The sequence below is a fragment of the Stenella coeruleoalba genome, assembly GCF_951394435.1.
Source record: "Stenella coeruleoalba genome assembly, chromosome: 7".
Lineage (NCBI taxonomy): Eukaryota > Metazoa > Chordata > Mammalia > Artiodactyla > Delphinidae > Stenella > Stenella coeruleoalba.
Genome location: NC_137153.1, coordinates 2,917,381 through 2,941,522, shown reverse-complemented (window position 1 = coordinate 2,941,522; position 24,142 = coordinate 2,917,381). Strand labels below are relative to the sequence as shown.

The 24,142-nt window shown below is 43.8% G+C and overlaps 1 long non-coding RNA gene across 26 annotated transcripts in view; it reads left to right on the top strand.

Annotated features, from left to right (window-relative positions):
- Nucleotides 1–24,142, top strand: part of LOC307189637 — a 2,307,304-nt gene that overhangs the window by 1,097,224 nt on the left and 1,185,938 nt on the right. The window contains exon 4 of one of the 26 annotated variants that reach the window (XR_013829251.1): nt 20,081–20,158. The exons of the other annotated variants lie outside the window; for them this stretch is intronic. This is a non-coding gene — a long non-coding RNA (uncharacterized lncRNA). The remainder of the gene's footprint in view (nt 1–20,080; nt 20,159–24,142) is intronic. 26 annotated transcript variants of the gene reach the window in all.

The following is a 24,142-nucleotide window of genomic DNA, read 5'->3' as shown; positions in this document are numbered from 1 at the left end:
AAGCTTGCTTGGTTGGCCAAAAAGGGCGTATGCGTTTTTTCCTGAATATATTCAGGAAAAAACGCATACGCCCTTTTTGGCCAAGTGCATCATTGTGGACGTTCTGCCTCTTTTCCTATGCTTTCAATGCAATTCCAGTCTACCTCCTGAAATCGGTTACCTGCAATTTTGCCCGGCTTTCAAGTCCTCTTGGCAGCCTTACTTCAGTATATTTTTGGACGATAGCTGTCATTTATAACTCTGCAGGTTTGTGAATTACAGTGCCCCTGAGCTCCTTTCTTCAACTCGCTTTTTTGTGACCTGGACGCAACACAGCAGGATGGCTTCAAGCCCTAATCTGGTTCCCGCACGGCACGCTGAGCCTTTGGTTAATTCCTCTTCCTGGTGGGAAATGAGAGTTAAATTTGCCCGTCCAGACACCTCCAGCTAGTCTCTCATTGGTTCTCGCTATCCCTGTTCATCTTCCGCAGCAATTGCAAACTGGGCCAAACAGGAGGTTAAAGGGACTGACTCTCCAAGTAGGGAGAGTGTTAGTAAAGCGCCTGGAATGTTGCACCCGAGTACCAGGGTACGAAAACTGAGACATATTTGAACAAGTCTCCCGATCACATGGTTGATCATACTCTAGGTTCCACATGCATGTTTTAGCTGAAGGAAGAATACCTTAAACCTGGAGAGTTGAAACCCGTGGAATGGGTACCATGCAATATGACTTCAAAGGGTCTTCATTTGCTCACCGAACATCTCCAATCCTATCACTGCTGCGTTTATGCCCCTGTACACATGATTGATTCTCTTTCGGAGACATAGCAATCCATAGGTTTTAAGATACTTACTAGTCAGGTACATTCTTAGGCGTTTAATATGCGGTGTTGAGTCCATTTCGTTGAGCAAGGAGTAGCTCTTGTCTATTCCATATTTGGCTTAAGGAACTTTATCTGTGCTCATTTCAATCTCTGGTTTTATGCAGCACCCCAACTCACCTTTCCCCTTAAGCAAGCATAAGTTGGTTTTCTAAATTTGAGACCCTGTTCTGTTTTGGAATTCAGTTCCTGTGTAGCCAAGTTTACATTCCGTGTATTAGTGATATCTTATGATGTTTCTTTTTCTGTATGACTTATTTCAGTTAGAATCATCGTACCTGAATCCACTCATTATGCTGCTACGGGCCTGATGACATAGATTTCATTGCTGAGTGATACTGCATTGTACGTAAGTACCACAAGTTCTTTATCCATTTTTCACTTTCTGTGATATTGAACTTGTACGGTAAACGAGGTTCTTGTAAACAGAGGCGTCCCAAACATTGGGGTGGCTGTGTCTTTTTGATTTTAATTTCTCTAAACTATAGGACCATAAGCGGAAGTGCCCTAGGCTCTGTTGCTTTGTTTTTTAGATGTTTCAGGAAACACCATACACTTCTCCCAAGTGGTTCTTGGCAATTTACATCCCGCCCATCAGCATAACAAGGCTCCCAGTTCTCCATGGCCTGTCCTGCCTTTCTGGATTATACACTTTTTTCAGATGGCCCTTTTGACCGGGGGGAAGTGAGACTTCATTGTAGTGCAGATTTCCTTTGCAAGCTTGCTTGGTTGGCCAAAAAGGGCGTATGCGTTTTTTCCTGAATATATTCAGGAAAAAACGCATACGCCCTTTTTGGCCAAGTGCATCATTGTGGACGTTCTGCCTCTTTTCCTATGCTTTCAATGCAATTCCAGTCTACCTCCTGAAATCGGTTTCCTGCAATTCTGCCCCGCTTTCAAGTCCTCTTGGCAGCCTTACTTCAGTCTATTTTTGGACGATAGCTGTCATTTATAACTCTGCAGGTTTGTGAATTACAGTGCCCCTGAGCTCCTTTCTTCCACTCGCTTTCTTGTGAGCTGGCCGCAACACCGCAGGATGGCTTCAGGCCCTAATCTGGTTCCGGCACGGCACGCTGAGCCTTTGGTTAATTCCTCTTCCTGGTGGGAAATGAGAGTTAAATTTGCCCGTCCAGACACCTCCAGCTAGCCTCTCATTGGTTCTCGCTATTCCTGTTCATCTTCCGCAGAAATTGCAAACTGGGCCAAACAGGAGGTTAAAGGGACTGACTCTCCAAGTCGGGAGAGTGTTAGTAAAGCGTCTGGAATGTTGCACCCGAGTACCAGGGTACGAAAACTGAGACATATTTGAACACGTCTCCCGATCACATGGTTGATCATACTCTAGGATCCACATGCATGTTTTAGCTGAAGGAAGAATACCTTAAACCTGGGTAGTTGAGACCCGTGTAATGGGTACCATGCAATATGACTTCAAAGGGTCTTCATTTGCTCACCGAACCTCTCCAATCCTATCACTGCTGCGTTTATGCCCCTGTACACACGCTTGATTCTCTTTTGGAGACATAGCAATCCATAGGTTTTAAGATACTTGCTTGTCAGGTACATTCTTAGGCGTTTAATATGGGGTTTTGAGTCCATTTCGTTGAGCAAGGAGTAGCTCTTGTCTATTCCATATTTGGCTTAAGGAACTTTATCTGTGCTCATTTCAATCTCTGGTTTTATGCAGCACCCCAACTCACCTTTCCCCTTAAGCAAGCATAAGTTGGTTTTCTAAATTTGAGACCCTGTTCTGTTTTGGAATGCAGTTCCTGTGTAGCCAAGTTTACATTCCGTGTATTAGTGATATCTTATGATGTTTCTTTTTCTGTGTGACTTATTTCAGTTAGAATCATCATACCTGAATCCACTCATTGTGCTGCTAAGGGCCTGATGACAGAGATTTCATTGCTGAGTGATATTGCTTTGTAAGTAAATACCACAACTTCTTTATCCATTTTTCACTTTCTGCGATGTTGAACTTGTACTGTAAACGAGGTTCTTGTAAACAGAGCCGTTCCAAACTTTGGGGTGGCTGTGTCTTTTTCATTTTAATTTCCCTAAGCTATAGGACCATAAGTGGAAGTGCCCTAGGTTCTGTTGCTTTGTTTTTTAGTTGTTTCAGGAAACACCATACACTTCTCCCAAGTGGTTCTTGGCAATTTACATCCTGCCCATCAGCATAACAAGGCTCCCAGTTCTCCATGGCCTGTCCTGCCTTTCTGGATTTTACCCTTTTTTCAGATGGCCCTTTTGACCAGGGGGAAGTGAGACTTCATTGTAGTGCAGATTTCCTTTGCAAGCTTGCTTGGTTGGCCAAAAAGGGCGTATGCGTTTTTTCCTGAATATATTCAGGGAAAAACGCATACGCCCTTTTTGGCCAAGTGCATCATTGTGGACGTTCTGCCTCTTTTCCTATGCTTTCAATGCAATTCCAGTCTACCTTCTGAAATCGGTTTCCTGCAATTCTGCCCCGCTTTCAAGTCCTCTTGGCAGCCTTACTTCAGTATATTTTTGGACGATAGCTGTCATTTATAACTCTGCAGGTTTGTGAATTACAGTGCCCCTGAGCTCCTTTCCTCAACTCTCTTTCTTGTGAGCTGGCCGCAGCACCGCAGGATGGCTTCAGGCCCTAATCTGGTTCCGGCACAGCACGCTGAGCCTTTGGTTATTTCCTCTTCCTGGTGGGAAATGAGAGTTAAATTTGCCCGTCCAGACACCTCCAGCTAGTCTCTCATTGGTTCTCCCTATTCCTGTTCATCTTCCGCAGAAATTGCAAACTGGGCCAAACAGGTGGTTAAAGGCACTTACTCTCCAAGTGTGGAGAGTGTTAGTAAAGCGTCTGGAATGTTGCACCCGAGTACCAGGGGAGGAAAACTGAGACATATTTGAACACGTCTCCCGTTCACACGGTTGATCATACTCTGGGTTCCACATGCATGTTTTAGCTTCAGGAAGAATACCTTAAACCTGGAGAGTTGAGACCCGTGGAATGGGTACCATGCAATATGACTTCAAAGGGTCTTCATTTGCTCACCGAACCTCTCCAGTCCTATCACTGCTGCGTTTATGCACCTGTACACACGCTTGATTCTCTTTTGGAGACATAGCAATCCATAGGTTTTAAGATACTTACTAGTCAGGTACATTCTTAGGCATTTAATATGCGGTGTTGAGTCAATTTCGTTGAGCAAGGAGTAGCTTTTGTCTATTCCATATTTGGCTTAAGGAACTTTATCTGTGCTCATTTCAATCTCTGGTTTTATGCAGCACCCCAACTCACCTTTCCCCTTAAGCAAGCATAAGTTGGTTTTCTAAATTTGAGACCCTGTTCTGTTCTGTAATTCAGTTCCTCTGTAGCCAACTTTACATTCCGTGTATTACTGATATCTTATGATGTTTCTTTTTCTGTGTGACTTATTTCAGTTAGAATCATCGTACCTGAATCCACTCATTATGCTGCTACGGGCCTGATGACATAGATTTCATTGCTGAGTGATACTGCATTGTACGTAAGTACCACAAGTTCTTTATCCATTTTTCACTTTCTGTGATATTGAACATGTACGGTAAATAAGGTTCTTGTAAACAGAGGCGTCCCAAATTTTGGGGTGGCTGCGTCTTTTTGATTTTACTTCCCTAAGCTATAGGTCCATAAGTGGAAGTGCCCTAGGCTCTGTTGCTTTGTTTTATAGATGTTTCAGGAAACACCATACACTTCTCCAGAGTGTCTGTTGGCAATTTACATCCCGCCCATCAGCATAACAAGGCTCCCAGTTCTCCATGGCCTGTCCTGCCTTTCTGGATTTTATACTTTTTTTCAGATGGCCCTTTTGACCGCGTGGAAGTGAGACTTCATTGTAGTGCAGATTTCCTTTGCAAGCTTGCTTGGTTGGCCAAAAAGGGCGTATGCGTTTTTTCCTGAATATATTCAGGAAAAAACGCATACGCCCTTTTTGGCCAAGTGCATCATTGTGGATGTTCTGCCTCTTTTCCTATGCTTTCAATGCAATTCCAGTCTACCTCCTGAAATCGGTTTCCTGCAATTCTGCCCCGCTTTCAAGTCCTCTTGGCAGCCTTACTTCAGTATATTTTTGGATAAAAGCTGTCATTTATAACTCTGCAGGTTTGTGAATTACAGTGCCCCTGAGCTCCTTTCTTCAACTCGCTTTCTTTTGGGCTGGCCGCAACACCGCAGGATGGCTTCAGGCCCTAATCTGCTTTCGGCACGGCACACTGAGCCTTTGGTTATTTCCTCTTCCTGGTGGGAATTGAGAGTTAAATTTGCCCGTCCAGACACCTCCAGCTAGTCTCTCATTGGTTCTCGCTATTCCTGTTCATCATCCGCAGAAATTGCAAACTGGCCCAAACAGGAGGTTAAAGGGACTGACTCTCCAAGTCGGGAGAGTGTTAGTAAAGCATCTGGAATGTTGCACCCGAGTACTAGGGGAGGAAAGCTGAGACATATTTGAACACGTCTCCCGTTCACACGGTTGATCATACTCTGGGTTCCACATGCATGTTTTAGCTGAAGGAAGAATACCTTAAACCTGGGTAGTTGAAACCCTTGTAATGGGTACCATGCAATATGACTTCAAAGGGTCTTCATTTGCTCACCGAACCTCTCCAATCCTATCACTGCTGCGTTTAGGCCCCTGTACACACGCTTGATTCTCTTTTGGAGACATAGCAATCCATAGGTTTTAAGATACTTACTAGTCAGGTACATTCTTAGGCGTTTAATATGGGGTGTTGAGTCCATTTCGTTGAGCAAGGAGTAGCTCTTGTCTATTCCATATCTGGCTTAAGGAACTTTATCTGTGCTCATTTCAATCTCTGGTTTTATGCAGCACCCCAACTCACCTTTCCCCTTAAGCAAGCATAAGTTGGTGTTCTAAATTTGAGACCCTGTTCTGTTTTGGAATCCAGTTCCTGTGTAGCCAAGTTTACATTCCGTGTATTAGTGATATCTTATGATGTTTCTTTTTCTGTGTGACTTATTTCAGTTAGAATCATCGTACCTGAATCCACTCATTATGCTGCTACGGGCCTGATGACATAGATTTCATTGCTGAGTGATACTGCATTGTACGTAAGTACCACAAGTTCTTTATCCATTTTTCACTTTCTGCGATGTTGAACTTGCACTGTAAACGAGGTTCTTGTAAACAGAGGCGTCCCAAACTTTGGGGTGGCTGTGTCTTTTTTATTTTAATTTCCCTAAGCTATAGGACCATAAGTGGAAGTGCCCTTGGCTCTGTTGCTTTGTTTTTTAGATGTTTCAGGAAACACCATACACTTCTCCGGAGTGTCTTTTGGCAATTTACATCCCGCCCATCAGCATAACAAGGCTCCCAGTTCTCCATGGCCTGTCCTGCCTTTCTGGATTTTACACTTTTTTCAGATGGCCCTTTAGACCGGGGGGAAGTGAGACTTCATTGTAGTGCAGATTTCCTTTGCAAGCTTGCTTGGTTGGCCAAAAAGGGCGTATGCGTTTTTTCCTGAATATATTTAGGAAAAAAGGCATACGCCCTTTTTGGCCAAGTGCATCATTGTGGACGTTCTGCCTCTTTTCCTATGCTTTCAATGCAATTCCAGTCTACCTCCTGAAATCGATTTCCTGCAATTCTGCCCGCTTTCAAGTCCTCTTGGCAGCCTTACTTCAGTCTATTTTTGGACGATAGCTGTCATTTATAACTCTGCAGGTTTGTGAATTACAGTGCCCCTGAGCTCCTTTCTTCAACTCGCTTTCTTTTGAGCTGGACGCAACACCGCAGGATGGCTTCAGGCCCTACTCTGGTTCCGGCACGGCACGCTGAGCCTTTGGTTATTTCCTCTTCCTGGTGGGAAATGAGAGTTAAATTTGCCCGTCCAGACACCTCCAGCTAGTCTCTCATTGGTTCTCCCTATTCCTGTTCATCTTCCGCAGAAATTGCAAACTGGGCCAAGCAGGAGGTTAAAGGGACTGACTCTCCAAGTCGGGAGAGTGTTAGTAAAGCGTCTGGAATGTTGCACCCGAGTACCAGGGTACGAAAACTGAGACATATTTGAACACGTCTCCCGATCACATGGTTGATCATACTCTAGGTTCCACATGCATGTTTTAGCTGAAGGAAGAATACCTTAAACCTGGGTAGTTGAAACCCGTGGAATGGGTACCATGCAATATGACTTCAAAGGGTCTTCATTTGCTCACCGAACCTCTCCAATCCTATCACTGCTGCATTTATGCCCCTGTACACATGCTTGATTCTCTTTCGGAGACATAGCAATCCATAGGTTTTAAGATACTTACTAGTCAGGTACATTCTTAGGCATTTAATAGGCGGTGTTGAGTCCATTTCGTTGAGTAAGGAGTCGCTCTTGTCTATTCCATATTTGGCTTAAGGAACTTTATCTGTGCTCATTTCAATCTCTGGTTTTATGCAGCACCCCAACTCACCTTTCCCCTTAAGCAAGCATAAGTTGGTTTTCTAAATTTGAGACCCTGTTCTGTTCTGTAATTCAGTTCCTGTGTAGCCAAGTTTACATTCCGTGTATTACTGATATCTTATGATGTTTCTATTTCTGTGTGACTTATCTCAGTTAGAATCATCATACCTGAATCCACTCATTGTGCTGCTAAGGGCCTGATGACATAGATTTCATTGCTGAATGATATTGCTTTGTAAGTAAATACCACAACTTCTTTATCCATTTTTCACTTTTGCGATGTTGAACTTGCACTGTAAACGAGGTTCTTGTAAACAGAGGCGTCCCAAACTTTGGGGTGGCTGTGTCTTTTTTATTTTAATTTCTCTAAGCTATAGGACCATAAGTGGAAGTGCCCTAGGCTCTGTTGCTTTGTTTTTTAGATGTTTCAGGAAACACCATACACTTCTCCCGAGTGTCTGTTGGCAATTTACATCCCGCCCATCAGCATAACAAGGCTCCCAGTTCTCCATGGCCTGTCCTGCCTTTCTGGATTTTACACTTTTTTCAGATGGCCCTTTTGACCAGGGAGAAGTGAGACTTCATTGTAGTGCACATTTCCTTTGCAAGCTTGCTTGGTTGGCCAAAAAGGGCGTATGCGTTTTTTCCTGAATATATTCAGGAATAAACGCATACGCCCTTTTTGGCCAAGTACATCATTGTGGACGTTCTGCCTGTTTTCCTATGCTTTCAATGCAATTCCAGTCTACCTCCTGAAATCGGTTTCCTGCAATTCTGCCCCGCATTCAACTCCTCTTGGCAGCCTTACTTCAGTATATTTTTGGACGATAGCGGTCATTTATAACTCTGCAGGTTTGTGAATTACAGTGCCCCTGAGCTCCTTTCTTCAACTCGCTTTCTTGTGACCTGGCCGCAACACCGCAGGATGGCTTCAGGCCCTAATCTGGTTCCGGCACGGCACGCTGAGCCTTTGGTTATTTCCTCTTCCTGGTGGGAAATGAGAGTTAAATTTGCCCGTCCAGACACCTCCAGCTAGTCTCTCATTGGTTCTCCCTATTCCTGTTCATCTTCCGCAGAAATTGCAAACTGAGCCAAACAAGAGGTTAAAGGGACTGACTCTCCAAGTCGGGAGAGTGTTAGTAAAGCGTCTGGAATGTTGCACCCGAGTACCAGGGTACGAAAACTGAGACATATTTGAACACGTCTCCCAATCACATGGTTGATCATACTCTAGGTTCCACATGCATGTTTTAGCTGAAGGAAGAATACCTTAAACCTGGAGAGTTGAGACCCGTGGAATGGGTACCATGCAATATGACTTCAAAGGGTCTTCATTTGCTCACCGAACCTCTCCAATCCTATCACTGCTGCGTTTATGCCCCTGTACACATGCTTGATTCTCTTTCGGAGACATAGCAATCCATAGGCTTTAAGATACTTACTAGTCAGGTACATTCTTAGGCGTTTAATATGGGGTGTTGAGTCCATTTCGTTGAGCAAGGAGTAGCTCTTGTCTATTCCATATTTGGCTTAAGAAACTTTATCTGTGCTCATTTCAATCTCTGGTTTTATGCAGCACCCCAACTCACCTTTACCCTTAAGCAAACATAAGTTCGTTTTCTAAATTTGAGACCCTGTTTTGTTCTGTATTTCAGTTCCTGTGTAGCCAAGTTTATATTCCGTGTATTACTGATATCTTATGATGTTTCTTTTTCTGTGTGACTTATTTCAGTTAGAATCATCATACCTGAATCCACTCATTCTGCTGCTAAGGGCCTGATGACATAGATTTCATTGCTGAGTGATATTGCTTTGTAAGTAAATACCACAACTTCTTTATCCATTTTTCACTTTCTGCGATGTTGAACTTGTACTGTAAACGAGGTTCTTGTAAACAGAGGCGTCCCAAACTTTGGGGTGGCTGTGTCTTTTTGATTTTAATTTCCCTAAGCTATAGGGCCATAAGAGGAAGTGCCCTACGCTCTGTTCCTTTTTTTTTAGATGTTTCAGGAAACACCATACACTTCTCCCGAGTGTCTGTTGGCAATTTACATCCCGCCCATCAGCATAACAAGGCTCCCAGTTCTCCATGGCCTGTCCTGCCTTTCTGGATTTTACACTTTTTTCAGATGGCCCTTTTGACCAGGGAGAAGTGAGACTTCATTGTAGTGCACATTTCCTTTGCAAGCTTGCTTGGTTGGCCAAAAAGGGCGTATGCGTTTTTTCCTGAATATATTCAGGAAAAAACGCATACGCCCTTTTTGGCCAAGTACATCATTGTGGACGTTCTGCCTGTTTTCCTATGCTTTCAATGCAATTACAGTCTACCTCCTGAAATCGGTTTCCTGCAATTCTGCCCCGCATTCAAGTCCTCTTGGCAGCCTTACTTCAGTATATTTTTGGATGATAGCGGTCATTTATAACTCTGCAGGTTTGTGAATTACAGTGCCCCTGAGCTCCTTTCTACAACTCGCTTTCTTGTGACCTGGCCACAACACCGCAGGATGGCTTCAGGCCCTAATCTGGTTCCGGCACGGCACGCTGAGCCTTTGGTTATTTCCTCTTCCTGGTGGGAAATGAGAGTTAAATTTGCCCGTCCAGACACCTCCAGCTAGTCTCTCATTGGTTCTCCCTATTCCTGTTCATCTTCCGCAGAAATTGCAAACTGGGCCAAACAAGAGGTTAAAGGGACTGACTCTCCAAGTCGGAGAGTGTTAGAAAAGCGTCTGGAATGTTGCACCCGAGTACCAGGGTACGAAAACTGAGACATATTTGAACACGTCTCCCAATCACATGGTTGATCATACTCTAGGTTCCACATGCATGTTTTAGCTGAAGGAAGAATACCTTAAACCTGGAGAGTTGAGACCCGTGGAATGGTACCATGCAATATGACTTCAAAGGGTCTTCATTTGCTCACCGAACCTCTCCAATCCTATCACTGCTGCGTTTATGCCCCTGTACACGTGCTTGATTCTCTTTCGGAGACATAGCAATCCATAGGTTTTAAGATACTTACTAGTCAGGTACATTCTTAGGCGTTTAATATGGGGTGTTGAGTCCATTTCGTTGAGCAAGGAGTAGCTCTTGTCTATTCCATATTTGGCTTAAGGAACTTTATCTGTGCTCATTTCAATCTCTGGTTTTATGCAGCACCCCAACTCACCTTTTCCCTTAAGCAAACATAAGTTCGTTTTCTAAATTTGAGACCCTGTTTTGTTCTGTATTTCAGTTCCTGTGTAGCCAAGTTTATATTCCGTGTATTACTGATATCTTATGATGTTTCTTTTTCTGTGTGACTTATTTCAGTTAGAATCATCATACCTGAATCCACTCATTCTGCTGCTAAGGGCCTGATGACATAGATTTCATTGCTGAGTGATATTGCTTTGTAAGTAAATACCACAACTTCTTTATCCATTTTTCACTTTCTGCGATGTTGTACTTGTACTGTAAACGAGGTTCTTGTAAACAGAGGCGTCCCAAACTTTGGGGTGGCTGTGTCTTTTTGATTTTAATTTCCCTAAGCTATAGGACCATAAGTGGAAGTGCCCTACGCTCTGTTCCTTTTTTTTAAGATGTTTCAGGAAACACCATACACTTCTCCCGAGTGTCTGTTGGCAATTTACATCCCGCCCATCAGCATAACAAGGCTCCCAGTTCTCCATGGCCTGTCCTGCCTTTCTGGATTTTACACTTTTTTCAGATGGCCCTTTTGACCAGGGAGAAGTGAGACTTCATTGTAGTGCACATTTCCTTTGCAAGCTTGCTTGGTTGGCCAAAAAGGGCGTATGCGTTTTTTCCTGAATATATTCAGGAAAAAACGCATACGCCCTTTTTGGCCAAGTACATCATTGTGGACGTTCTGCCTGTTTTCCTATGCTTTCAATGCAATTACAGTCTACCTCCTGAAATCGGTTTCCTGCAATTCTGCCCCGCATTCAAGTCCTCTTGGCAGCCTTACTTCAGTATATTTTTGGATGATAGCGGTCATTTATAACTCTGCAGGTTTGTGAATTACAGTGCCCCTGAGCTCCTTTCTACAACTCGCTTTCTTGTGACCTGGCCGCAACACCGCAGGATGGCTTCAGGCCCTAATCTGGTTCCGGCACGGCACGCTGAGCCTTTGGTTATTTCCTCTTCCTGGTGGGAAATGAGAGTTAAATTTGCCCGTCCAGACACCTCCAGCTAGTCTCTCATTGGTTCTCCCTATTCCTGTTCATCTTCCGCAGAAATTGCAAACTGGGCCAAACAAGAGGTTAAAGGGACTGACTCTCCAAGTCGGAGAGTGTTAGAAAAGCGTCTGGAATGTTGCACCCGAGTACCAGGGTACGAAAACTGAGACATATTTTAACACGTCTCCCGTTCACACGGTTGATCATACTCTGGGTTCCACATGCATGTTTTAGCTGAAGGAAGAATACCTTAAACCTGGAGAGTTGAGACCCGTGTAATGGGTACCGTTTAATATGACTTCAAAGGGTCTTCATTTGCTCACCGAACCTCTCCAATCCTATCACTGCTGAGTTTATACCCCTGTACACATGCTTGATTCTCTTTCGGAGACATAGCAATCCATAGGTTTTAAGATACTTACTAGTCAGGTACATTCTTAGGCGTTTAATATGCGGTGTTGAGTCCATTTCGTTGAGCAAGGAGTAGCTCTTGTCTATTCCATATTTGGCTTAAGGAACTTTATCTGTGCTCATTTCAATCTCTGGTTTTATACAGCACCCCAACTCACCTTTACCCTTAAGCAAGCATAAGTTGGTTTTCTAAATTTGAGACCCTGTTCTGTTCTGTAATTCAGTTCCTGTGTAGCCAAGTTTACATTCCGTGTATTACTGATATCTTATGATGTTTCTTTTTCTGTGTGACTTATTTCAGTTAGAATCATCATACCTGAATCCACTCATTGTGTTGCTAAGGGCCTGATGACATAGATTTCATTGCTGAGTGATATTGCTTTGCAAGTAAATACCACAACTTCTTTATCCATTTTTCACTTTCTGCGATGTTGAACTTGTACTGTAAACGAGGTTCTTGTAAACAGAGGCGTCCCAAACTTTGGGGTGGCTGTGTCTTTTTGATTTTAATTTCCCTAAGCTATAGGACCATAAGTGGAAGTGCCCTAGGCTCTGTTGTTTTGTTTTTTAGATGTTTCAGGAAACACCATACACTTCTCCTGAGTGTCTGTTGGAAATTTACATCCCGCCCATCAGCATAACAAGGCTCCCTGATCTCCATGGCCTGTCCTTGCATTCTGGATTTTACACTTTTTTCAGATGGCCCTTTTGACCGAGGGGAATTGAGACTTCATTGTAGTGCAGATTTCCTTTGCAAGCTTGCTTGGTTGGCCAAAAAGGGCGTATGCGTTTTTTCCTGAATATATTCAGGAAAAAACGCATACGCCCTTTTTGGCCAAGCGCATCATTGTGGACGTTCTGCCTCTTTTCCTATGCTTTCAATGCAATTCCAGTCTACCTCCTGAAATCAGTTTCCTGCAATTCTGCCCCGCTTACAAGTCCTCTTGGCAGCCTTACTTCAGTATATTTTTGGACGATAGCTGTCATTTATAACTCTGCAGGTTAGTGAATTACAGTGCCCCTGAGCTCCTTTCTTCAACTCGCTTTCTTTTGAGCTGGCCGCAACACCGCAGGATGGCTTCAGGCCCTAATCTGGTTCTGGCACGGCACGCTGAGCCTTTGGTTAATTCCTCTTCCTGGTGGAAATGTGAGTTAAATTTGCCCGTCCACACACCTCCAGCTAGTCTCTCATTGGTTCTCGCTATTCCTGTTCATCTTCCGCAGAAATTGCAAACTGGGCCAAACAGCAGGTTAAAGGGACTGACTCTCCAAGTGGGTAGAGTGTTAGTAAAGCGTCTGCAATGTTGCAACCGAGTACCAGGATATGAAAACTGAGACATATTTGAACACGTCTCCCGATCACATGGTTGATCATACTCTAGGTTCCACATGCATGTTGTAGCTGAAGGAAGAATACCTTAAACCTGGAGAGTTGAGACCCGTGTAATGGGTACCATGCAATATGACTTCAAAGGGTCTTCATTTGCTCACCGAACCTCTCCAATCCTATCACTGCTGCGTTTATGCCCTTGTACACACGCTTGATTCTCTTTTGGAGACATAGCAATCCATAGGTTTTAAGATACTTACTAGTCAGGTACATTCTTAGGCGTTTAATATGTGGTGTGGAGTCCATTTCGTTGAGCAAGGAGTAGCTCTTGTCTATTCCATATTTGGCTTAAGGAACTTTATCTGTGCTCATTTCAATCTCTGGTTTTATGCAGCACCCCAACTCACCTTTCCCCTTAAGCAAGCATAAGTTGGTTTTCTAAATTTGAGACCCTGTTCTGTTTTGGAATTCAGTTCCTGTGTAGCCAAGTTTACATTCCGTGTATTAGTGATATCTTATGATGTTTCTTTTTCTGTGTGACTTATTTCAGTTAGAATCATCGTACCTGAATCCACTCATTATGCTGCTACGGGCCTGATGACATAGATTTCATTGCTGAGTGATACTGCATTGTACGTAAGTACCACAAGTTCTTTATCCATTTTTCACTTTCTGTGATATTGAACTTGTACGGTAAACGAGGTTCTTGTAAACAGAGGCGTCCCAAACTTTGGGGTGGCTGTGTCTTTTTGATTTTAATTTCCCTAAGCTATAGGACCATAAGTGGAAGTGCCCTAGGCTCTGTTGCTTTGTTTTTTAGATGTTTCAGGAAACACCATACACTTCTCCCGAGTGTCTGTTGGCAATTTACATCCCGCCCATCAGCATAACAAGGCTCCCAGTTCTCCATGGCCTGTCCTGCCTTTCTGGATTTTACACTTTTTTCAGATGGCCCTTTTGACCGGGGGGAAGTGAGACTTCATTGTAGTGCAGATTCCCTTTGCAAGCTTGCTTGGTTGGCCAAAAAGGGCGTATGCGTTTTTTCCTGAATATATTCAGGAAAAAACGCATACGCCCTTTTTGGCCAAGTGCATCATTGTGGACGTTCTGCCTCTTTTCCTATGCTTTCAATGCAATTCCAGTCTACCTCCTGAAATCGGTTTCCTGCAATTCTGCCCCGCTTTCAAGTCCTCTTGGCAGCCTTACTTCAGTCTATTTTTGGACGATAGCTGTCATTTATAACTCTGCAGGTTTGTGAATTACAGTGCCCCTGAGCCCCTTTCTTCAACTCGCTTTCTTGTGAGCTGGCCGCAACACCGCAGGATGGCTTCAGGCCCTAATCTGGTTCCGGCACGGCACGCTGAGCCTTTGGTTAATTCCTCTTCCTGGTGGGAAATGAGAGTTAAATTTGCCCGTCCAGACACCTCCAGCTAGTCTGTCATTGGTTTTCGCTATTCCTGTTCATCTTCCGCAGAAATTGCAAACTGGGCGAAACAGGAGGTTAAAGGGACTGACTCTCCAAGTCGGGAGAGTGTTAGTAAAGCGTCTGGAATGTTGCACCCGAGTACCAGGGTACGAAAACTGAGACATATTTGAACACGTCTCCCGTTCACATGGTTGATCATACTCTAGGTACCACATGCATGTTTTAGCTGAAGGAAGAATACCTTAAACCTGGGTAGTTGAAACCCGTGGAATGGGTACCATGCAATATGACTTCAAAGGGTCTTCATTTGCTCACCGAACCTCTCCAATCCTATCACTGCTGCGCTTATGCCCCTGTACACACGCTTGATTCCCTTTCAGAGACATAGCAATCCATAGCTTTTAAGATACTTACTAGTCAGGTACATTCTTAGGCATTTATTATGCGGTGTTGAGTCCATTTCATTGAGCAAGGAGTAGCTCTTGTCTATTCCATATTTGGCTTAAGGAAATTTATCTGTGCTCATTTCAATCTCTGGTTTTATGCAGCACCCCAACGCACCTTTACCCTTAAGCAAGCATAAGTTGGTTTTCTAAATTTGAGACCCTGTTCTGTTCTGTAATTCATTTCCTGTGTAGCCAAGTTTATTCCGTATATTACTGATATCTTATGATGTTTCTTTTTCTGTGTGACTTATTTCAGTTAGAATCATCATACCTGAATCCACTCATTGTGCTGCTAAGGGCCTGATGACATAGATTTCATTGCTGAGTGATACTGCATTGTTCGTAAGTACCGCAAGTTCTTTATCCATTTTTCACTTTCTGTGATATTGAACTTGTACGGTAAACGAGGTTCTTGTTAACAGAGGCGTCCCAAACTTTCGGGTGGCTGTGTCTTTTTGATTTTAATTTCCCTAAGCTATAGGACCATAAGTGGAAGTGCCCTAGGCTCGGTTGCTTTGTTTTTTAGATGTTTCAGGAAACACCATACACTTCTCCCCAGTGTCTGTTGGCAATTTACATCCCGCCCATCAGCATAACAAGGCTCCCAGTTCTCCATGGCCTGTCCTGCCTTTCTGGATTTTACACTTTTTTCAGATGGCCCTTTTGACCGGGGGGAAGTGAGACTTCATTGTAGTGCAGATTTCCTTTGCAAGTTTGCTTGGTTGGCCAAAAAGTGCGTATGCGTTTTTTCTTGAATATATTCAGGAAAAAACGCATACGCCCTTTTTGGCCAAGTGCATCATTGTGGACGTTCTGCCTCTTTTCCTATGCTTTCAAAGCAATTCCAGTCTACCTCCTGAAATCGGTTTCCTGCAATTCTGCCCCGCTTTCAAGTCCTCTTGGCAGCCTTACTTCAGTCTATTTTTGGACGATAGCTGTCATTTATAACTCTGCAGGTTTGTGAATTACAGTGCCCCTGAGCTCCTTTCTTCAACTCGCTTTCTTGTGAGCTGGCCGCAACACCGCAGGATGGCTTCAGGCCCTAATCTGGTCCCGGCACGGCACGCTGAGCCTTTGGTTAATTCCTCTTCCTGGTGGGAAATGAGAGTTAAATTTGCCCGTCCAGACACCTCCAGCTAGTCTCTCATTGGTTCTCGCTATTCCTGTTCATCTTCCGCACAAATTGCAAATTGGGCCAAACAGGAGGTTAAAGGGACTGACTCTCCAAGTGGGGAGAGTGTTAGTAAAGCGTCTGGAATGTTGCACCCGAGTACCAGGGGAGGAAAACTGAGACATATTTGAACACGTCTCCCGATCACACGGTTGATCATACTCTGGGTTCCACATGCATGTTTTAGCTGAAGGAAGAATACCTTAAACCTGGAGAGTTGAGACCCGTGGAATGGGTACCATGCAATATGACTTCAAAGGGTCTTCATTTGCTCACCGAACCTCTCCAATCCTATCACTGCTGCGTTTATGCCCCTGTACAGACGCTTGATTCTCTTTTGGAGACATAGCAATCCATAGGTTTTAAGATACTTACTAGTCAGGTACATTCTTAGGCGTTTAATATGGGGTGTTGAGTCCATTTCGTTGAGCAAGGAGTAGCTCTTGTCTATTCCATATTTGGCTTAAGGAACTTTATCTGTGCTCATTTCAATCTCTGGTTTTATGCAGCACCCCAACTCACCTTTCCCCTTAAGCAAGCATAAATTGGTGTTCTAAATTTGAGACCCTGTTCTGTTTTGGAATCCAGTTCCTGTGTAGCCAAGTTTACATTCTGTGTATTACTGATATCTTATGATGTTTCTTTTTCTGTGTGACTTATTTCAGTTAGAATCATCGTACCTGAATCCACTCATTATGCTGCTACAGGCCTGATGACATAGATTTCATTGCTGAGTGATACTGCATTGTACGTAAGTACCACAAGTTCTTTATCCATTTTTCACTTTCTGTGATATTGAACTTGTACGGTAAACGAGGTTCTTGTAAACAGAGGCGTCCCAAACTTTGGGGTGGCTGTGTCTTTTTTATTTTAATTTCCCTAAGCTATAGGACCATAAGTGGAAGTGCCCTAGGCTCTGTTGCTTTGTTTTTTAATTGTTTCAGGAAACACCATACACTTCTCCCGAGTGTCTGTTGGCAATTTACATCCCGCCCATCAGCATAACAAGGCTCCCAGTTCTCCATGGCCTGTCTTGCCTTTCTGGATTTTACACTTTTTTCAGATGGCCCTTTTGACCGGGGAGCAGTGAGACTTCACTGTACTGCAGATTTCCTTTGCAAGCTTGCTTGGTTGGCCAAAAAGGGCGTATGCGTTTTTTCCTGAATATATTCAGGAAAAAACGCATACGCCCTTTTTGGCCAAGTGCATCATTGTGGACGTTCTGCCTCTTTTCCTATGCTTTCAATGCAATTCCAGTCTACCTCCTGAAATCGGTTTCCTGCAATTCTGCCCCGCTTTCAAGTCCTCTTGGCAGCCTTACTTCAGTATATTTTTGGACGATAGCTGTCATTTATAACTCTGCAGGTTTGTGAATTACAGTGCCCCTGAGCTCCTTTCTTCAACTCGCTTTCTTCTGACCTGGCCGCAACACCGCAGGATGGCTTCAGGCCCTAATCTGGTTCCGGCACGGCACACTGAGCCTTTGGTTATTTCCTCTTCCTGGTGTGAAATGAGAGTTAAATTTGCCCGTCCAGACACCTCCAGCTAGTTTCTCATTGGTTCTCCCTATTCCTGTTCATCTTCCGCAGTAATTGCAAACTGGGCCAAACAGGAGGTTAAATACGCTGACTCTCCAAGTGGGGAGAGTGTTAGTAAAGCGTCTGGAATGTTGCACCTGAGTACCAGGGTACGAAAACTGAGACATATTTGAACACGTCTCCCGTTCACATGGTTGATCATACTCTGGGTTCTACATGCATGTTTTAGCTGAAGGAAGAATACCTTAAACCTGGAGAGTTGAGATCCGTGGAATGGATACCATGCAATATGACTTCAAAGGGTCTTCATTTGCTCACCGAACCTCTCCAATCCTATCACTACTGCGTTTATGCCCCTGTACACTGGCTTGATGCTCTTTTGGAGACATAGCAATCCATAGGTTTTAAGATACTTACTAGTTAGGTACATTCTTAGGCGTTTAATATGCGGTGTTGAGTCCATTTCGTTGAGCAAGGAGTAGCTCTTGTCTATTCCATATTTGGCTTAAGGAACTTTATCTGTGCTCATTTCAATCTCTGGTTTTATGCAGCACCCCAACTCACCTTTCCCCTTAAGCAAGCATAAGTTGGTTTTCTAAATTTGAGACCCTGTTCTGTTCTGTAATTCAGTTCCTGTGTAGCCAAGTTTACATTCCGTGTATTACTGATATCTTATGATGTTTCTTTTTCTGTGTGACTTATTTCAGTTAGAATCATCGTACCTGAATCCACTCATTATGCTGCTACGGGCCTGATGACATAGATTTCATTGCTGAGTGATACTGCATTGTACGTAAGTTCCACAAGTTCTTTATCCATTTTTCACTTTCTGTGATATTGAACTTGTACGGTAAACGAGGTTCTTGTAAACAGAGGCGTCCCAAACTTTGGGGTGGCTGTGTCTTTTTGATTTTAATTTCCCTAAGCTATAGGACCCTAAGTGGAAGTGCCCTAGGCTCTGTTGCTTTGTTTTTTAGATGTTTCAGGAAACACCATACACTTCTCCGGAGTGTCTGTTGGCAATTAACATCCCGCCCATCAGCATAACAAGGCTCCCAGTTCTCCATGGCCTGTCCTGCCTTTCTGGATTTTACACTTTTTTCAGATGGCCCTTTTGACCGGGGGGAAGTGAGACTTCATTGTAGTGAAGATTTCCTTTGCAAGTTTGCTTGGTTGGGCAAAAAGCACGTATGCGTTTTTTCCTGAATATATTCAGGAAAAAACGCATACGCCCTTTTTGGCCAAGTGCATCATTGTGGACGTTCTGCCTCTTTTCCTATGCTTTCAATGCAATTCCAGTCTACCTCCTGAAATCGGTTTCCTGCAATTCTGCCCCGCTTTCAAGTCCTCTTGGCAGCCTTACTTCAGTATATTTTTGGACGATAGCTGTCATTTATAACTCTGCAGGTTTGTGAATTACAGTGCCCCTGAGCTCCTTTCTTCCACTCGCTTTCTTGTGACCTGGCCGCAACACCGCAGGATGGCTTCAGGCCCTAATCTGGTTCCGGCACGGCACGCTGAGCCTTTGGTTAATTCCTCTTCCTGTTGGGAAATGAGAGTTAAATTTGCCCATCCAGACAACTCCAGCTAGTCTCTCATTGGTTCTCCCTATTCCTGTTCATCTTCCGCAGAAATTGCAAACTGGGCCAAACAGGATGTTAAAGGGACTGACTCTCCAAGTCGGGAGAGTGTTAGTAAAGCGTCTGGAATGTTGCACCCGAGTACCAGGGGAGGGAAACTGAGACATATTTGAACATGTCTCCCGATCACATGGTTGATCATACTATGGGTTCCACATGCATGTTTTAGCTGAAGGAAGAATAACTTAAACCTGGGTAGTTGAAACCCGTGGAATGGGTACCATGCAATATGACTTCAAAGGGTCTTCATTTGCTCACCGAACCTCTCCAATCCTATCACTGCTGCCTTTATGTCCCTGTACACACGCTTGATTCTCTTTTGGAGACATAGCAATCCATAGGTTTTAAGATACTTACTAGTCAGGTACATTCTTAGGCGTTTAATATGGGGTGTTGAGTCCATTTCGTTGAGCAAGGAATAGCTCTTGTCTATTCCATATTTGGCTTAAGGAACTTTATCTGTGCTCATTTCAATCTCTGGTTTTATGCAGCACCCCAACTCACCTTTCCCCTTAAGCAAGCATAAGTTGGTTTTCTAAATTTGAGACCCTGTTCTGTTTTGGAATTCAGTTCCTGTGTAGCCAAGTTTACATTCCGTGTATTAGTGATATCTTATGATGTTTCTTTTTCTGTGTGACTTATTTCAGTTAGAATCATCATACCTGAATCCACTCATTGTGCTGCTAAGGGCCTGATGACATAGTTTTCATTGCTGAGTGATATTGCTTTGTAAGTAAATACCACAACTTCTTTATCCATTTTTCACTTTCTGCGATGTTGAACTTGTACTGTAAATGAGGTTCTTGTAAACAGAGGCGTCCCAAACTTTGGGGTGGCTGTGTCTTTTTGATTTTAATTTCCCTAAGCTATAGGACCATAAGTGGAAGTGCCCTCGGCTCTGTTGCTTTGTTTTTTAGATATTTCAGGAAACACCATACACTTCTCCCCAGTGTCTGTTGGCAATTTACATCCCGCCCATCAGCATAACAAGGCTCCCAGTTCTCCATGGCCTGTCCTGCCTTTCTGGATTTTACACTTTTTTCAGATGGCCCTTTTGACCGGGGAGCAGTGAGACTTCACTGTACTGCAGATTTCCTTTGCAAGCTTGCTTGGTTGGCCAAAAAGGGCGTATGCGTTTTTTCCTGAATATATTCAGGAAAAAACGCATACGCCCTTTTTGGCCAAGTGCATCATTGTGGACGTTCTGCCTCTTTTCCTATGCTTTCAATGCAATTCCAGTCTACCTCCTGAAATCGGTTTCCTGCAATTCTGCCCCGCTTTCAAGTCCTCTTGGCAGCCTTACTTCAGTCTATTTTTGGACGATAGCTGTCATTTATAACTCTGCAGGTTTGTGAATTACAGTGCCCCTGAGCTCCTTTCTTCAACTCACTTTCTTTTGAGCTGGCCGCAACACCGCAGGATGGCTTCAGGCCCTAATATGGTTCCGGCACGGCACGCTGAGCCTTTGGTTATTTCCTTTTCCTGGTGGGAAATGAGAGTTAAATTTGCCCATCCAGACACCTCCAGCTAGTCTCTCATTGGTTCTCCCTATTCCTGTTCATCTTCCGCAGAAATTGCAAACTGGGCCAAACAGAACGTTAAAGGCGCTGACTCTCCAAGTGGGGAGAGTGTTAGTAAAGCGTCTGGAATGTTGCACCCGAGTACCAGGGGAGGAAAACTGAGACATATTTTAACACATCTCCCATTCACACGGTTGATCATACTCTGGGTTCCACATGCATGTTTTAGCTGAAGGAAGAATACCTTAAACCTGGAGAGTGGAGACCCGTGGAATGGGTACCATGCAATATGACTTCAAAGGGTCTGCATTTGCTCACCGAACAGCTCCAATCCTATCACTGCTGCGTTTATGTCCCTGTACATATGCTTGATTACCTTTCGGAGACATAGCAATCCATAGGTTTTAAGATACTTACTAGTCAGGTACATTCTTAGGCGTTTAATATGCGGTGTTGAGTCCATTTCGTTGAGCAAGGAGTAGCTCTTGTCTATTCCATATTTGGCTTAAGGAACTTTATCTGTGCTCATTTCGATCTCTGGTTGTATGTAGCACCCCAACTCACCTTTCCCCTTAAGCAAGCATAAGTTGGCTTTCTAAATTTGAGACCCTGTTCTGTTTTGGAATTCAGTTCCTGTGTAGCCAAGTTTACATTCCGTGTATTAGTGATATCTTATGATGTTTCTTTTTCTGTGTGACTTATTTCAGTTAGAATCATCGTACCTGAATCCACTCATTATGCTGCTACGGACCTGATGACATAGATTTCATTGCTGAGTGATACTGCATTGTACGTAAGTACCACAAGTTCTTTATCCGTTTTTCACTTTCTGTGATATTGACCTTGTACGGTAAACGAGGTTCTTGTAAACAGAGGAGTCCCAAACTTTGGGGTGGCTGTGTCTTTTTGATTTTAATTTCCCTAAGCTATAGGACCATAAGTGGAAGTGCCCTAGGCTCTGTTGCTTTGTTTTTTAGATGTTTCAGGAAACACTATACACTTCTCCTGAGTGTCTGTTGACAATTTACATCCCGCCCATCAGCATAACAAGGCTCCCAGTTCTCCATGGCCTGTCCTGCCTTTCTGGATTTTACACTTTTTTCAGATGGCCCTTTTGACCTTGGGGATGTGAGACTTCATTGTAGTGCAGATTTCCTTTGCAAGCTTGCTTGGTTGGCCAAAAAGGGCGTATGCGTTTTTTCCTGAATATATTCAGGAAAAAACGCATACGCCCTTTTTGGCCAAGTGCATCATTGTGGACGTTCTGCCTCTTTTCCTATGCTTTCAATGCAATTCCAGTCTACCTCCTGAAATCGGTTTCCTGCAATTCTGCCCCGCTTTCAAGTCCTCTTGGCAGCCTTACTTCAGTCTATTTTTGGACGATAGCTGTCATTTATAACTCTGCAGGTTTGTGAATTACAGTGCCCCTGAGCTCCTTTCTTCAACTCACTTTCTTTTGAGCTGGCCGCAACACCGCAGGATGGCTTCAGGCCCTAATATGGTTCCGGCACGGCACGCTGAGCCTTTGGTTATTTCCTTTTCCTGGTGGGAAATGAGAGTTAAATTTGCCCATCCAGACACCTCCAGCTAGTCTCTCATTGGTTCTCCCTATTCCTGTTCATCTTCCGCAGAAATTGCAAACTGGGCCAAACAGAACGTTAAAGGCGCTGACTCTCCAAGTGGGGAGAGTGTTAGTAAAGCGTCTGGAATGTTGCACCCGAGTACCAGGGGAGGAAAACTGAGACATATTTTAACACATCTCCCATTCACACGGTTGATCATACTCTGGGTTCCACATGCATGTTTTAGCTGAAGGAAGAATACCTTAAACCTGGAGAGTGGAGACCCGTGGAATGGGTACCATGCAATATGACTTCAAAGGGTCTGCATTTGCTCACCGAACAGCTCCAATCCTATCACTGCTGCGTTTATGTCCCTGTACATATGCTTGATTACCTTTCGGAGACATAGCAATCCATAGGTTTTAAGATACTTACTAGTCAGGTACATTCTTAGGCGTTTAATATGCGGTGTTGAGTCCATTTCGTTGAGCAAGGAGTAGCTCTTGTCTATTCCATATTTGGCTTAAGGAACTTTATCTGTGCTCATTTCGATCTCTGGTTGTATGTAGCACCCCAACTCACCTTTCCCCTTAAGCAAGCATAAGTTGGCTTTCTAAATTTGAGACCCTGTTCTGTTTTGGAATTCAGTTCCTGTGTAGCCAAGTTTACATTCCGTGTATTAGTGATATCTTATGATGTTTCTTTTTCTGTGTGACTTATTTCAGTTAGAATCATCGTACCTGAATCCACTCATTATGCTGCTACGGACCTGATGACATAGATTTCATTGCTGAGTGATACTGCATTGTACGTAAGTACCACAAGTTCTTTATCCGTTTTTCACTTTCTGTGATATTGACCTTGTACGGTAAACGAGGTTCTTGTAAACAGAGGAGTCCCAAACTTTGGGGTGGCTGTGTCTTTTTGATTTTAATTTCCCTAAGCTATAGGACCATAAGTGGAAGTGCCCTAGGCTCTGTTGCTTTGTTTTTTAGATGTTTCAGGAAACACTATACACTTCTCCTGAGTGTCTGTTGACAATTTACATCCCGCCCATCAGCATAACAAGGCTCCCAGTTCTCCATGGCCTGTCCTGCCTTTCTGGATTTTACACTTTTTTCAGATGGCCCTTTTGACCTTGGGGATGTGAGACTTCATTGTAGTGCAGATTTCCTTTGCAAGCTTGCTTGGTTGGCCAAAAAGGGCGTATGCGTTTTTTCCTGAATATATTCAGGACAAAACGCATACGCCCTTTTTGGCCAAGTGCATCATTGTGGACGTTCTGCCTCTTTTCCTATGCTTTCAATGCAATTCCAGTCTACCTCCTGAAATCGGTTTCCTGCAATTCTGCCCCGCTTTCAAGTCCTCTTGGCAGCCTTACTTCAGTATATTTTTGGACGATAGCTGTCATTTATAACTCTGCAGGTTTGTGAATTACAGTGCCCCTGAGCTCCTTTCTTCCACTCGCTTTCTTGTGACCTGGCCGCAACACCGCAGGATGGCTTCAGGCCCTAATCTGGTTCCGGCACGGCACACTGAGTCTTTGGTTATTTCCTCTTCCTGGAGTGAAATGAGAGTTAAATTTGCCCGTCCAGACACCTCCAGCTAGTCTCTCATTGGTTCTCCCTATT